The following is a 17,792-nucleotide window of genomic DNA, read 5'->3' as shown; positions in this document are numbered from 1 at the left end:
ATATATATATATATATATATATATATATATATATATATATATATATATATATATATATATATATATATATATATATATATAGTATACCATATTTCTTTGCAGACAGATAGTGTTTTTGAAGAGCTATTTTTCTTCAGACTGTTTTCTAGGGCTTCTCTACATGACCTTGTATTCTGATCTCTACAGGTCACTTGCTCTTCTCACCAGCGCTTTATGCTCTTATCCTCTCTTATCGGTGCAATAATTGCCAATGCAAGACTCACCATGGAAACAGAACTGCATTCATGGATGTACAGTCTGATATGCCGAGCATTGCTCTCAAATATTTGAATGCATAAGTGAATGCTTTTCTTGTATTACAGCTGAACCTGACATGCAACTATGACAGAGACAGTGTTTACCACTAGCTGTGCTCCTGCTTTAATAACATCAAAAAGCAAAGCAACAACCTTTTTTTTTTTTACATGCTATCTGTTTTCACCTTGGAAAACATTGTGACACACTTTCAAAAAATGTCGCCATATATCAAACTGCAAACGGCATCCAAATAAAAAATAATTCTAGAGGCTTTTTTAGATGAGGTTTGCCACGTATAAATGAGCAAAAATAGAAGTAGGAGCGATTCTGCTGAGTTCTAAGCTCCAGAAGTTGACACATCTTCTGCTGAAGAATCTTCACAGTTAGTCTCACAGTTGGCTGGTTGCGTGTTTCTCTGAATGTGGCTGACACCTTTGGTGATCACAAGCATATGTGGGTGGAGTCGCCTTTTTGAGAACACTGTCTCCTTGACGGACAACATAAGGGAATAGAATGACTGCAAAAGCCGCGGGGTGTGTCTCGATTGGTGTGTGTCGTGCCAATCTCTCTGTGTGCATTTGTTTCCGACTAGAAGTGTGTTCATTGTAAACGCTGCTCAGATGTACGCTTTCATCAGTTGACAGCGCTGTGGTTCCTCAATATGAAAACATTACGGGCATAAATGAGTGTGATTGACGGGCAGTGTAAAAACATGGGCAGATGTTGAAGACCGTTTGACATACCTCCGCAGATGTGGTCCCATGTATGGCGTCCCCCCTCACATCAGGAGGAACAGATTGACCAAAATATTTAATGAAAAAAGATGCCAAGTGATGCGACAGATGTAGAATGGTGCCCTTGCTGTAATTAACTGCGCAACACTTCACAAAGCTCTTCATCAAGAAACTGGTCATGCTCTGTGCTTTCTCTCAGTCTGATGCATTTCTGTGACAACATGTCACAGGTATCAAAGAACGGCGTACCTGTGGCCCGACTTTCAACTAACATGGAAAGTGATGAGAAAAACTACTTGGACGGCTCGCATCACAGCCAATAAGATGATATAATAACATATGAGGCAGCACTTTTTATAATACTCTACGAAGTGCTACATGTATGTGTCATATCCCTGAGTAACACATGGTGAGGTGTGAGACAAATATGAAGATATGCTGAGCCAGAGGGTCAAAATAAAGGTCATGAAAGGACAAGATCCAAGAGATAACTTTTTTTTCAGGTTGTTTTTCAGTGTGACTGCGAATTGGTTTTAGCTTTTAGTATTTTCTTAAAATCCAACACTGAATAAATTACATTAGGAATGTTTATGCAACACACTAATCCCAGCAGCCACTGGAGTAGTTTTAATTTGAAAAATAGTGATGGGATTTGAGCAATTTGCATAATTCACATTGAGGGAAGGAAGACAAAAGAGGAATGTAAGCCCAACTGTCTATGAACGAAATAGATCATTATAGATATTGTTAGATAGTATATGTTTCACTGAATAATAATGTGATTTATTCCAATAATATGTCTAGAACATTCACAGAAAATAAGCAAATGACTACTGAAAATGCAAGATATTTACCCCTTTATTCCTGTCAACTCTGAAAATATTATAAATTAATTATTAAAATAATATTTAAAAAATGAACAGTCAAATACATTGTTTGGTATGTCTGGCATCTGGAGTAATTTCTTAGAATAGAATATTTTGAATGTATAAAGAAAACCTCACTTCCATAAAACATAAGCTTTCACATACATTGTCAATAAATGAAATGGAATAAATAATGAAACGCAACAAAATATAGATCTGAATGGTCCTATGCTCCATGCCAGGCTTTCTTTTGTGTTCCTTGATTTTCAATTACTCACAACATGTATTTCAGCACAGTGCTGCACATCTGTTGTTATTGATTTATTATTGTGTTCGTTCATACAGCTATTTCATGGTGTATATATGGCATCATCTCACCCTTGAGCTCAAAATATTCCAAATACATGATGGTTGAACATGTCTCTTTGATTCATATATATATATATATATATATATATATATATATATATATATATATATATATATATATATATATATATATATATATATATATATATATATATATATATATATATATATATATATATTTCACATTTTTACGTGTAAACATTACCATCAATGGTATCTTTCAATGGGAAATATAAATCCAGAGAGTAACGTCATAATCGCAAAGTGGAAAATATTTGCAAAGGTTGGGGCGTGCCACCAGACACCTGAAGGGAAGGACAGGTCAAGAACGGCTACAGATGAATTGTATTTATTCACTCCTCATGATCGAAGGCTAGTATTCTTACTGTTGAATGTCAGAATGTCCCCCATTGCTTCCTTGTTTCTCAGTGGGCTTGCTTCGATGTTATGTTATGTTCCACGACGTGGAGCTGTGAATGAGAATAACTGGCAGCAGGACCTTTGTGGTTTTACCGCTTCTGGGACAAATTTAGTTTACCGATTTGTAAAATAAATTTGTCCTGAAAATACTGGATATATATATATATATATATATATATATATATATATATATATATATATATATATATATATATATATATATATATATATATATATATATGCAATTTTTGACTGATGCAACTTGTACTCCATAGTGACTTATGTACAGTCTTAGTATTCTTTCTGCAGACCTTCCGTACAAAGGGTGGTGAAAGGTGCCTGATACAAATCACCATTTTCACGAAATAGAAAATGAGCCACATGGGTTAAAGCAGGACTAATTCTCTGAAGTTAATAAGGGGATATGAGCGTCTCACTTCACTTGGTGTCAGTTGAATCTGTGTTTTATTCACTGGTTATCGGTGCACTTTCCATCAACAAGCAGGAGGTTGTTACTCTGGCAATCTCTCCATAGGTTCAAATGCTCCTCTTGTCACTTGTGAATGTGTGATATTTCTCGCCAGTTGCTGGAGAAACCTGTGCTTCACGTTTGCCATTAGAGCTGATAATTATCCCTGTTGGGTCTTACAGCTGCCACCTTCCCTTCACAGCCGACTAATGAGAAACCTGTGTTAGTGACACCGTAGGAGTGCCATGTTATATGGACTATAGGGTTTGGCTCCTATGGCAGATCCTGTACACAGTCAAACTTATATACAGCCACAGTATTCTGTAGCGGCCTCTGTTGTGCTCAAGTTCGTGTAAAGGAGATCGAACTGAGGCCAAAGAGGACGACTTGAAGACCTGCTTCCTCAATAGAGAAACATATGACTTCCCTCTGTGAGGCTGGGATTGGCATTTTTTTGGCGCTGCATCCCTGGTTCCACACAACAAGCGGCATATTCAAGGTTAGCCTCTGAACCCGCTTGTTGTACTACACTTTGACATGTTATTCTCTCTTGCATCCCCGTGCTCAGGCCTTGTGAAATCTCCACATCATCCGAAATGTCTCCTCTGTGTTTTAGAAAACCAGGGAGGAAACTGTGGCTGGCTTATTTTCTCTGTCTTTTCCTATCGCTACATCCAATCTGCTTTCCAGTTCTTCTGAAAAAAATAAAAAATACTCAAGCGCACACACATTCACACACATTTCTATACACCCACGGCTGTTTGTGCACTGCATATTGGCCCCAGTTGATTACCCAGCAAAGGAAGGCTAGAAAGAAAGTGAGGCAAGAAAAGCATTGTGGATGCTGCAATCATTTAGCTCCCTGGTACCTTGTGTTTTGCTGACTGTTTAATGGGGAAAATGGTGTCATTCAATACTTTGCCTTGGCAGTGCATTGTGATGGAAATTCTGAATTGTGTTCACTCCTAGCTATTAGTTCTCACCAGAAAACCTATTTTCAAATGCATGCTGGTACTTTCATATGAAGTACCAGCATCACCACCTCAATATTTACAAACCTTTTTCAGAATTTGAATTAGTCATGAAATGTGTGAGTATAAAATGATGGTTTTCCAAACACTCCTTGCTATCTTTCAGTGGTGCAGGGGTTTAGTACGGTGCCCCCAACATAAATGGGAGGTTGTGAGGACACAAGCAAAACTGTGGCCAATGGCGCGACCGCCTAGATACAGGCAACGTGTCTGCGACACAGTGGTATTTCTGAGAATGTTTGAAGCATAGTAGTATGGAAGCAAGTGTTGCATCTGAATGTCGTTTCTCAATGTTGCACTTATCACATGCTAGAAATCCACCTCTGTGTCTCCCGTAAGAGTTGCGCGACAACATTGGGACTCTTCTTACCCCCTTTGAGCCACTAACTACAGAGACCAGGTCCTCTGACACTGCCGCTGCAGACGATGTCCCTTTTATTGCAGCGGAGTGAAAACATTGACAAGTTGGTCAGCGCTCGTTCCTCTCAGATGCATTCGAAAATCATCACCACTGCACCTGATATGCATTATAAAGACCATATTTGGTTGTAACAATGAAGCAACATGGATGCAAAGAACGCAGAATTGCAGAAAATAAATGACTGTGTTATTGACCAACAGAGAAAATATTGCTATCACTCTGCAGCTGTACGTGTTCTGAACACACTTTGTTGAAGTAAGTTAAAGTTAAAATGCATGCATCTTAAATGCAAATTGCATTTTTATGATGGAAAATGTTAGAAGCCGCTCATCATATCAAACATTTATTGCAAGTGCTGATGCAACATGACTATTTTAATAATTTTGTTATTCGTGTCCTATTAGTGAACCTTGACATCAATGCATTGTTTTTGTGAGTAAAGCACATAGTTACAATGGTTCTAATATTTGGCATTATAGTTCTTTCTGTGTTTCACTTTTTGGCCTTGGTTAACTCATTTTCAGCTTCAGCAAAGAATTTTCATTTCCTAAGGTTTAGCCTTGTTCCCTGTTTATAGTTGCGGGACCAGATGAGGAGCAATTCCAAAACTTGAGCCAGTGTTGAATCTTGAAGCCTATGATGGTATCCCAGCCAGCTATGGCAACAGGCTTTAGCAAATCTGAAGATCACAAATGGGATAGGAACCCTAAACCTGAAGAGCTGGGGATAGCAAGGGCTGCTTTTGGTGTGAATGCCATGGGGTAGATAGAAAGATAATTCATTAAGCATGAATCTGCATGAACAGAGTGTAGAGTATATTGCGGAGAAGAAGGAGGAAATGAGACTAAATCATGAGCATGAAGCGAGAAGCTAATGAATTCAGGGGAATTGCTGTTCCCCACATGCAGGATGTCAGCAAGATGACCAGAGAGTTGGGATCGGAGCAGACGTCAACAGTCGTGTAGGAGAAGCCAACGGGAGATGGCCAAGTGTTGGGCATGTATGCCGTCGAGGACAGATCTGCAGGGCGACAGGTGGTTGAGCTACAAGGATTCAGACAGCTGTGGTGAATTCTTGATTTCTTTTACGGAAGTTGGAGAAATATTTAGGTGCAGTATAATACAAGGAGGTGGAAGTGAGACAAAATGATTCCGTTCAGATCCTCGGGTCAAGGGAGGGTGATGGCAGACATCATACAAGAAGAAATGGAAAGTTGAGACTTGAGAATTCCACCCAGGGAGGAGGATGAGTGCGAAGCTCACGTACGTAATACTTCAAGTCAGATATTACATCACAGTGTAGACAACACAGAGATCAACAACAACCTCACAATGATCTGTTAAAGAAACAGGCATCTCCAAATACTTCACAGATGATCCATAGGAGTCTTTTGAGTGACATTCAAAGTCCCATAAAAGAAATGTAAAGAACTGCCGCACACATTCCTGACAGACAGGGACTGCCATTTAAATTTGGTTTTGGATGCATTCCTCTATAAACCGAACAAACAAAAGACAGTGAGCCTGTGTCTGGGCTGCCACACAGGTCTTACCCTTTTTATTTTCATTTTTTCATAAAAATACATTGATAATGAACATTTTGAAAGCAAATTTTGCCCCACATAATGTCCATGTTTTTTTGTTTTTTTTTCAAAATAGTATGTACTTGCTATGCTGCAGTCCTGGTTGCTGCATTTGTCATGAGAAAGAGAGATCGCATCAATGGAAGATGAAGATGAGAGCACATTTGTAATCCTCCTTTCAAAACAGGAAATAAATATGAACATAGTTCACTCCGGAGCAACACACTGGTGCGTCCCTGGTGAGCCTCATAAAGCCAGATTCCCAGCCCCACTGCCTAATTACACTGCAGGAGAGCGTGGGGTGGAACACTGGTTTATATTTCTCCAACATGGATTAACAGTAGAAGTTGATGAACACTGTCTATATCCCCGACGCTACCTAAATCATAGTGCGTTTTTTGTTATGGTCCTACACTCTCTTTGTGATGATGACTAGTATTGAGTCAAAAAATAAATAAATAAATAAATAAATAAAAATGTAAGTGTACTGTAAGTGCTGCTGTATGAAGCTGTTCTCCGCGACCAAGTTATTATAGTGGTATAAGAAAGCTTTGGGTTATCGAACAGGATTATTTAGGAGCAATCCAAACAATAACAATATTCAGCTGGATCAAACATTTTATGAAAAGATCTCATGAATGGGCTCATAAGAGAGGGGCTTCCAGTTCTTCATCTTCCAGCTTTAGTTACGTCTCTTTTGGAGAAGTGTCATGGCAATAAGAAATCATTCACTCAGTGGACATGTTTGTCATACTGCTGCTGAAATTCTGGTTTGGTTTGCCATCGAGATGCTGATGAAAGTGAAACTCAATTGGGCAGTTGACAGGAAAATGTCTTGGGATGTGCTCATTCTCGTTGCCGTCACACAGGACATTTATTGGCAGACACGTAACAAGCAGGTAACGCTTCCAACGCATAAATGTTAACCACAGGCTGCTACAAATATTTGGAGCAGAATAGAGATTGGTGGTTGAAGTAAGAAACATGAATGAAAGTACAGTAAATGGAGCTGGAGGCAACAGAAGTGCCAACAGCGTATTTTCTTTTTTTCTGACCAGAGAACTTGACATTGCTCTCAAACAATGAAATAGTAACAGTCTGATGGTGCTTCATGAAACAGTATCCTCATTTTCAGAGTCCATGGTACTCTTTGCAGTGGAATACAGCGGTACCTCGGTTTTCAAACGTCCCGGACTTCAAACAAATCGGAGTTTGAACGGAAAGTTCGAGATTTTTTTGCTTCGGATTTCGAACAAAAATCCAGCACTCGAACGCCCCCGAAAAAAGCCAGAAAAAACATAACATGCACGGACCGATCAGCTGACTCACGACACGCTTTGTTATTGTGTATAATGCAGCCTCTGTATGCAGATGTGTCCCGTTAGCTACATTTGCTGACTGTTTACTCTTAATATTGAGGTGTAAAACCTTTCCTGTCTCCGCACTGGACCGTGGTAGAGTGTCACAGGGGAGGTGCTCGCTCTCCACACCTCCGAGGCTGGAGCGCACACTCCAGGGTTTGATGTCCTGTTGACGGCTGGAGCTGGGACAGGGATGAGGCGAGTCTGGGACAGAGCGTGACTTGGTTTATGACTTTGTCACAGCCAAACTGCACAGAACCACACATTCAGAGCTGGACACGCACCGGGCACCTCTTCACTTCTGGAGAGACGTCACTCACTCGGCAACCCCTCCCACATGCAGCGGCCACACACATAGAGGAACAGCGCACCTGCAGCAGACACTCGACATTCACTCCTACAAAAGCCTGTTTTAAGGCTTATTATTTTAAGGCTTAGTATGATTTCAGGTACAATGTACAGTATTAAATCTTATGTTTACAATTAGGGCAATATGACAACATTAGATCATGCAGACCCGGCTCACCATGCTCTCTTCAGAAGTGCACTCCGTCTGTCTGCGCAAACAAGCCAGTCAAAAACGTGACATTAAGTGTTTTTATCTCAATCTGATGTGCCTCTAACTCAGTTACACGTTCTTCTTTATTGGCACTTAGATTATCAATGTTTACCACATTGGAAACACAAAAAAGAGTTATTGTTAAGAAGCAGTATGATTGAATTTATGTTAAAGATTTATCTGTAAACACCACAAAACTAGAATAAAATGATACAAAAGAAGGTAAGTAAGTCAGTGTTGTTGCTTATCTTTTGTTATATTTAGGTTCTTTAAACATGTTGGCAAAAAATGTGCTTTCTCCTAAATCTCTGAAATTGACTGTTTCACATACAGAAGTGGTTTGGTTGCACTGAGCAGTAACTTGCAAACGACTCTCAAAAATACACGTAATATTCTGATAATATCGAAGTTGTGGTTTCATAAAAAAAAGAATACTAATAAAATAAAATGAAATAAAAAATTATTAAAAAATCCTGATATTTTTGCCGTGTTGCCCACCCCACTTTACCATTCAAGTCTTCCTAAATGGATCACTTGTAATCTCAATGTTGAGTTGTGCCTCAATAGATTTAATATACTAGTGTCTGTGACTTGAAAAGTTTTCAACGTATGTATTCAGGTTTGGTCATCGGATTCTGGATCTCATAGACTTTGGTGAGCTCAACAAACTTCAGTGTTTGAGTTCCCTGACAACCATGTTTAGAAATGTGTTCTTGACTATTTATGCAGTATTCTTTTTAAATAGTAAAACATTAGTTTTTCCGATATTATTCAGTATTCGGCCAAGTATTTTACATTTTTTTGGGCTTTGGCTTCGGCCACACATTTTCAATCCAGTGCATTCCTCGTTGAAAGTGCAGGTGCACCAGCATTTCACAATTTCTGACATCTTGAAATGGCTCCAACTCACTTGGATGCTAATGTACTTTGCTTTTATGGCTTTACCTTGTGTAGTCTTCGGTCCAACATTGTGAACAGAAACAATATGAAGTCCTTGCATTATGAATGAATGAGTCTCAAATACAGCTTTGTGTGACTGTATATGGAACGCATACATGTCTGTGTGAGTCACAGCCACCCACTTCCTCCACAAGGCACCTGCATCTCTCTTTGACAGTCATAGTCAAGAAAAAAAAAAAAATCCAAAATCTGTTGCATTGCCCCAGCTTTCGAGGCCAGTTTGTCTACACATGACCTTGAGGGGCTGCAGCTTTATGGCAATGCAGTTTCAGTTAGTTATTTTATATATATATATATATATATATATATATATATATATATATATATATATATATATATATATATATATATATATATATATATATATATATATATATATATATATATATATATATATATATATATATATATATTACCTTAATAACCTTGACACAGCTACAAACATTTGTTTGCTTTTTAATGCATCAAGTATCGTTGGCAGGTTGAAAGAAAAAATAAATGAAATAAAAATGAATCACACCCTTGAGTTCTGCCATGATTTCTCGATGGTTAGTGTTTGAGCCGCTCCCCCTCAGACACTGTCTTCCCCATTAGAAAATGAAGTCATATACTCCAGAGCCTTTCAATTATTTTCTGCTGAAGCATTGCCTTTAAATACTGCACACTTCTAATTTCGTTTTGTTTAGGATGGCTGAACACGTAGACTGAACTGGCAACTTCCCCGTGGGACCATAATTAAATTACACCGTCATAAAGTATTCTGAACACATCGTGGAATTCAAGTGTGCTAAAGTATTCACTGAAAGTTTTAGGGAGAATGACTTGTTATTTGAGTGAAAATGTAAAAGTTGTAAATGATGTGATCAATTTGCTCTCACAGATGAAAAGTGGCTCAGAAATAACACCTTATTTTTGTGTTAGCATCCAAGTTCAAGCTGTTTTGTTTCAAACTTGTGTCACTTTTTGTTTTGTCACGTAGGTGTCACTCAACTGAATTTTTTAATGCTATTAAAGTGGATGAAAAAGTCTTGTTCACATGAAATACATTTGCATTTCCTGTTACTATAGGATCAGAAAAACATAAGTTTTGAGTTTGGAGGCAAGGAGACAACTTCTAGAAGCAACACAATGGTCTTGTGTTCTTTGAGTGAAGTTACCGCACCTAGTGGTCTGACTTTGATTTTGAATTGAAATGAAATTTGGCTGAATGTCATCATTAAGCAGCATAAATGTGACCAAAACGCAATTCCTTAGTGCCTTTCAGAGTGTAAGTGAGTCATGTGGGGGAGGGGGGCAGACATCTACTGAATCGTTTTGCCAGGAGTGTTCTTGTGTCATAGCTTGAGTCAATGCCGTCAGGTGTCAGCTGTGCTGGTTTAGGAGAATGTACGTCAAAATTCAGGGGTGATATGATCAACCTCCTGCTGCACACCTTGTGTTCACATGTCTCGGCACCTTGGTGTCTCGTCACCTCAACACTGCCGTGTCTCTTTACTCTTCACGTTCCTATATGACCCATGTAACCATAGATAAGATTCCGGATTTCATATGAGGCAACCATTGCAATGGTTGACTTTAATCGCCAATGTGATGGTAGTTGAAGAGAGAATATTGGATATGTACTCCACTAAAAATAGAAATCTACTTTTCAGTGTGTGAAATTGGACATGCCAAGGTTTCTATAGGCAGCACCACCAGTGTGCATGAGTGGAGGCAGCTCATGCCTGGAAATTGAGTGTGCATTGAAAAGTCATTTATTACTATGGGAAATAACTGACAGAAATTGGAGGCAATGTTCAATAATCCCTGGGATGAGAATAGATTCACTGACATCTGTGTAAATTCCCACTGAAAATGAATAGGGGACCTGCATCTGTTGAGCATGTCATTTGTTAAAAAATAAAATAAAAAAAAAAGAAATGTTGCTGTTTGATGAAGAGTCAATTTTAGCATGGTGAGTTTTTAAAAATGTATTCAACCTGTCAATTCAAGTTTTAGTCGCTACACTCAAATTACCGGTTACATTGGATATATCCATCATCCATCCGTCATTGTACATACGTGGCACTTCTCTTTCTTCTGCTGACCCCTCGTGGACCACGTCAATCTTGGGTAGAGCTGGTTAGTCACAAAGGAAGTCAGTGGTGTGCAGACTTTGAATCACATTTTACCCTGAAAAGTCAACATTGCATCATAACCAGCGACCGGTCACAGAGCCTTGAGCGTGGGCTGCGATTCCAGTTGATACTTGACACCATGTACAAGGAGACTTTCGTCATTCATTTTTATGAAAAAGGTTAGTTGTTCCCTGGAACTCGCACGCTTTATTGACCCATTGATCATTTTGGGGAATTGTTTGTCAATGTCGTCCAAACTTCATAGGGAATTTACTACCAGCAGTCAGTACTCCAGTCCAGACTGTAGAAGTCAGATCTCCAGTACTTCAGTTTCGTATTTATGAACATAGAAAGTGGTAGTTTAAAGCTAACATTTAAGACAAGATGCTTTAAGACAACGTGCCTTGGTGTACACTATGGACAGATTTCACCAATCTTAAAAATGTCACTGCTCTTTTTCACTGCTTTTTTTGTTGTGTTCACATGTCCTTTTTAATCTTTTACTTGTGAATATCATCTAAACTAAATTTGCCTTTGGATGCTGGGATGCTTTTTCGTCAATGCGAATATGACTGACTGCCGAAGACGGTCTTTCATTCCCAGAGCGCAGGAGTGATGAAACATTTGATTTTCTTTGCACATTTCCATGTTTGTTTACATCTCACCTTGTCAGACATTGTAATTAACTCTCTGTTAATGTAGCTAGCATAAATGCAAATTGCTACGCACGTTCACACGATGATTAAGCAACCAGTGAGAACTAGTCTGTGGTAAATTTTTTTGTGAGGAAAAACACAGGAAGAGATCATTTTAAGGAGTATATTATAGCATTGATAACAAAATCAATGCTATAGAAACAAAGAAAATATAGTTGAAACAGAAAAAATGAACATAACAAAAAAAGTCTAATAAAGTTATAAATAAAATAAAACTAAAAATTCCCAACAATGAACAGTTAGTCTGGTCAAAGTCCACCACGGGCAGGAACGATGGGATTGCTCCCTCATCCTGCGACGGTGGACACGATGTTCTGCCCAGCGTGAGAAAGAGGCCATGGAATGACAGTGGGAACCTGTCTTGCATGAGGGTCGCATCTGCTGCTAGCCATGGCTCTGCGCTAGCATTGTCCCTTACTCTCCCTCTGATGCTGCAGTAGCACTGTCGTTCTTCTAGAACAGTCCATTTCGTCGTTTCCTCCTCACTAACCCAGCTTTAGTGCGACACCTCTGACTGTTCCTCCCCGCTCAGCACCGGAGGAACACCTTCCACGGCATGGTCAACTGTGATCTGGAGTGTGGACAATGGCACGATAGCTATAAGTAGAGTCATGGGACCCAACGGTATCACTGTCCATGTTGGGTCCAGCATATCCACACTGAAACAAGACACAAATATGACAGCAGACTAAACAAAACAAGTCGAAACAACTCCTGGATCTATTCCCATCAGACTCTGGCGCTGCTATTACTGAAGTGAATATGATACTTTGGATGAATTGAACTGTGAAGTTATGTTGCATGCAAACATATTTAACTAGTGATGGGTTGGTGAGGTTTCATGAAACATTGAAACCTGCAATTCTGTTTCATGATACCTCATCCAGTCATCACTGATATTAACAGTGGGAGGGAGACAGAAGTGCAGCGCACCTCAAGATGCCAACATCACATGATTTTCATCTTACAGAGGCGCGCATCAGTTTGTTTTTATGAACACATAGGTCAGTCTACTGCAAAAGCTATTTTGGATGTAGTCGCAAGTCGCAGGCACTGTTCATCATTCCGTAGTCCTTGTGTCGCTTTCAATATAAAACTCTCAATTTTGCACAAAGCCCCCATTTTGTGTACTTTGAATAACTAAATAAACTTGGTGAAAACCAACATTTACACTTTTATTTGGATGTGGTGCTATTCCACGAGAATTCAATTCAATTCAATTCCTGGGATAAAGCAAAAAAAAAAAAAAAAATAACGCAATAGTGCCTGTTTGATATGTACTTATTTATCCCATAACAAAGCGAAGCATGATGAAGCGAAGGAAGTGAACTTTCCTTGCGTCTCTGCCCCGCCAGCCAGCCCTCTTGATGTTATCAAAGTGGCCAGCAATGCTGACTTGCGTTTTGATGTGGAGAGAAAATAATTAAAGTGATGCAAGTGATCTATACACGTATTAAAAATGATGGTCTCTCCCTATCGATCAAGTGAGATGAAATGTGTGATGAGAGGGCCCACAGTTCAACACTCATCTGCTCTCTCCTTTTTTTTTTTTGCCTCTCTTGTCCGCAGGCTTATTCTCCATCTCCGCACACCGCACAGTCAGATTCTCTCTTATATGTATTTTCTTTAAGCTAGAGTGAGTAACTCTCCTTTAGGTAAAGCTGTGTGGAAGCTCAGCTCTCTGATGCCATTGCCGTGAGCTAAGATATTATATCACCACACATCCCAGCCACCTTACCTTCTGCCGGGCAGATTAGTGCTTTTATCAATAAGCAGCTTAACACAAAGTGCCCCTCAATAATATGCCATGCACTTTCTTTCTTCTTCCAGCTGTGTTTGATTCTGTGTTCTTCTATTTCGCTAATGTATATTCACATAGATTGCTATTCACTTGTGTTCTTTATTTATTTTTCAAAATTCTTATCGCTACCTTATGGCAGTCTGATTTTGCCCAGCTGTATTTCAAAATAACAGTCTATATGGTTCTTATCTGTGACTCGTCTGTAAAAAATTCTGCAATAAAAAATGAAAAGTATCACCTATTGAAGATCAGGAACTTACAGACTTGAACGAGTACAATTTTGACACAATACTGTATAATTTACTGTGTACCGATTTGAAAAAGGAAAACGTATTCCGTATTCCCTTGTCAATCCGAATTCCAGTTTACACATTTCATATTTCTTATGCCTTTTTAACCAGACGTCAATCTCCAATTCTCCTCAGAACAGAGCAGTTGACTTCCGGGTGAAACCCAGTATAGGAACACTCGTGTCTGAAGCCAAAACTGGATGACAGAAAATTGTATTGCTTATTTATTTATTGTATTTTTAACCAACCCCCAACTAATGAAGCTTATATATATATATATATAATATATATATATATATATATATATATATATATATATATATATATATATATATACATTTTTTTTTATTCTGTCCCTTTTTTTCATGTGCTGATTTCATCCCAGTACGTTGGTGTTGGTTTTTCTTATCTTATTATTATTTTATTTCCAACTCTTTAGACCGCTGAAATGGATGATGCCAATGTCAATCACTTTCTTGTGGAATATTGTAAATGTCTTTCCCCCCTCATCTTTGGCTGAGGATGGTATTTTATACATCCTTCTCACCGGGTCACATTAGGAATCGAGACGAGCCCCAAGAGTGCCAGAGAGCAGCAACCTCACCAGACATACAACCCCATTAGAAGCTTGCACTGCACCATAAAACCCATTAAGGTCCATTAGGAGAAGGCCCTGGCCCGCAGACACCTTTAAGACCAGCCAGCCACAAGGTGCACAGTTACTGAGGGTGTAAAACTTATTTGATCAGTCATTGAAAAGCCATGTTTCATTGTAATTCGCTCTCCATATGTTGTTGCCATCACAGCCGTTGTGTGTCTGTGTGGTCCTTCGACATGGGAAGTGAACACAATGGCAATGACTGTGAATTATCATAAGCATTATGGAGCCTAAATAGTTCCCAGCTGAGATGTCACGCCATCCACCGAGCCACATACTCTGTTCTGGAGATGACTGCTTGTTCAGACGGCGAACAATTGCGTACAGCTGCGAGGTGGAGCGTCGTGTCTCTGGTGTGATTAGTGCGCTGCATGTTTCATTTGATGACCCAAATAATCTGAGTGAGGCAAGGCTTTTTTTTTTTGTGACTTGATAATTCTAAATCCCGGACCCAGTCAAAGGTCACCCACGATTTTGTGATAGAAAAGGACTGCTGCAATTCATTTACTATTTTATATCTCCAGAGGATTCGAATGGAATTATTAAAATGGCAATGCACTTTTTATTGCCTCTTTAAAGTCTTCATGGAGGATTTGCATAGTGGCTGAAAATAATCAGTTTAGATCTCCATATTTGATCTCCAAGTTCAAGAGAACATTCCGCAGAACTTAATAAATCATTAATATTTTTTTTGCATGCAGCCAAAATGAAGGTTCTTCAGCTGTTAATTCTGAGTCAAAGTGTGGGTAGACAGGAAAACGTGTGAGGTTTCATGCAGATGAAGGTTGCTGAGGAGTAACTGTACCCTACTTTAAAAGCCTCGAGAGATGTTGAAGCGCAAAAGTGGGGTCTGTGATGGGGAAGTACAAATAATAGTGAGTGGAGTACGACTAATGAGGGCAGAACTTGGAGCATGGTATTCACTCTGACTGCCAACCAACGAGACGGCTCTGTGGTGGAGGATTTTCTCACAGAAGACCTGGGTTCAGGGGAGGTCAGAACCGGCATTCACCACTCTCCTTGACACTTGAATTTTAATTTACAGGAGTGCTACATATTGGTTTGAGTGTTATTCCCTGCTTTTGTGCTAGTTTTCAGAACACAATGTCCCTGTAATGTAACTATTAACACGCATACAGGGGAAGGTGTCATGGATAGGGATGGGTGATAACTTGTCGTGCATTATATACTGCCAAAAACTCCACGTTGGCAATTCTGCATCTCACGATAAATTCAATAAACACGCGGCTCACTCGCTGCATTGAACCAATATACATTAACATGACGGGATTGTGGCACTGGTCGACTCTGAGTCTCTGGAACTGTGTTTATTTTATTTGATGGAGTGGTCCTCATAGGTTTCCTGATGTGGTCGTATGCCTTGGTTCATATCAACACATGAGTCTTCCGCTGCGCTGGCACCTCCCCGAAACACGGTGGTGAAAATACAGTGGAACCTCGGTTTTCGAACGTCCCAGACTTTGAACAAATCGGACCATGGTAGAGTGTCACAGGGGGAGGTGCTCGCTCTCCTCCGAGGCTGGAGCGCGCACTCGAGGGTTTGATGTCCTGTTGTGGGCTGGAGCTGGGACAGGGATGAGGCGAGTCTGGGACAGAGCGTTACTTGGTTTATGACTTTGTCACAGCCAAACTGCACAGAAGCGCACATTCAGAGCTGGACACGCACCGGGCACCTCTTCACTTCTGGAGAGACGTCACTCACTCGGCAACCCCTCCCACATGCAGCGGCCACACACATAGAGGAACAGTGCACCTGCAGCAGACACTCTACATTCACTCCTACAAAAGCCTCTTTTAAGGCTTGGAACGCATTATTTCTTTTTCCATTCATTGTAATGGGAAAAGTCGATTCAGATTTCGAACAATTCGCTTCTCGAACGGCCTTCTGGAACGGATTGTGGTCGAGAACCGAGGTTCCACTCTAGTTAGATATTGGACAGACCTCCGCTCCGGTATTGGCGGTGGGATCCTCTTCTAGCTAATGCTACACTTCGGCATCGGTTAGGGACCATCAACAAATTCTCAAATGGTCAAAGCATTAGTGAGTTAGTGTGAGCAATGTGAATGTGAATGTGAAGCAATGGATTTCTCATAGCTACCCTTAGTTAACTATTATATTTAAACATCAACAAATAATGACATTGGAGAGAAACTCCACGTATGAGTTTCATCATAAAACAGTTCTATGGAGACTGTCGTGTGTCCCACACATGGAATAGAATGCAAATGTATTTATCATGATAATTTTTTTCGTCCATATCGCCCATCCTTAGACATGTAACAACCTGTGCACGATGTGCACGATGATGAACCTGAAACACAGGTCGATACAGTCAGTGTTGTTGTGTAAAAATAAAACAACAATGTCAGCAGATGCACAAGTATCTGCGACAGCAATGACTCACATTTCCTGGCATGAGAAAATACTTTTTTTTTAATGTCACATTTATAGCATCACGCTTCAAAAGCTGCAATGCTCCAACCAAATGTGTTATTGACAAGTCACAGCAAACATTTGGGCGGTGTGGCATTTCTAGCAGTTCTGTTTGGGCCCGCTGATCTGATTCTGTGTTTCAAACAGCATCAGTCAGCAATCAATGGGCCCAGTGAAGGAGTCGGCTGTCGCTAAGAACTTGCTGGGCCGTCTGTCGCCTGCAGCTCTTCATCCACCGGCTCACTGTGGCGACTCTTGACTCTTTCATTACTCTCAGGATTACTCACCGGATGTAGGCTGTAATTGGCTTTTTTCAGTGTACATGCTGTCGATTCAGTCAACAGCTCACTAGTGAGGTTTTTTTTAATAACTATGATGGATTCCGTCATAAAGAAGAGGTTTTCGAAGCAAGTGCAAATGTGAGGATGCCAGCACCAGAAGAAGAAATCTGGAAATTCTCGATAGTTTGAGGCCAGTCAACCTTGCGACTCCAGTGCAGTAGTTATAGCAATTGCGTCCTTAGGGCTGTCAAAATTCACTTGTTTTTTTTCACCGCAGAATGACTCTTTGAAGCACAGTTTAATGGGATGAACATCTCTGGTCCATCTTTGCAGCTCAGCACAGTGGAGACACAAGGCTTCAATGTTTGCCAGAGCACCAGTGAGGGAGGAAGTAGGTCAAAGACA

The 17,792-nt window shown here is 39.9% G+C and overlaps 1 protein-coding gene across 1 annotated transcript in view; it reads left to right on the top strand.

Annotated features, from left to right (window-relative positions):
- Nucleotides 1-17,792, top strand: part of pcdh1a (protocadherin 1a) — a 115,774-nt gene that overhangs the window by 19,378 nt on the left and 78,604 nt on the right. The window lies entirely within an intron of this gene.

This window comes from Synchiropus splendidus, chromosome 17 (genome assembly GCF_027744825.2).
Source record: "Synchiropus splendidus isolate RoL2022-P1 chromosome 17, RoL_Sspl_1.0, whole genome shotgun sequence".
NCBI classification, from domain to species: domain Eukaryota; kingdom Metazoa; phylum Chordata; class Actinopteri; order Syngnathiformes; family Callionymidae; genus Synchiropus; species Synchiropus splendidus.
The sequence above is the reverse complement of the archived record's forward strand: the minus strand, read 5'-3'. Positions and strand labels throughout refer to the sequence as shown.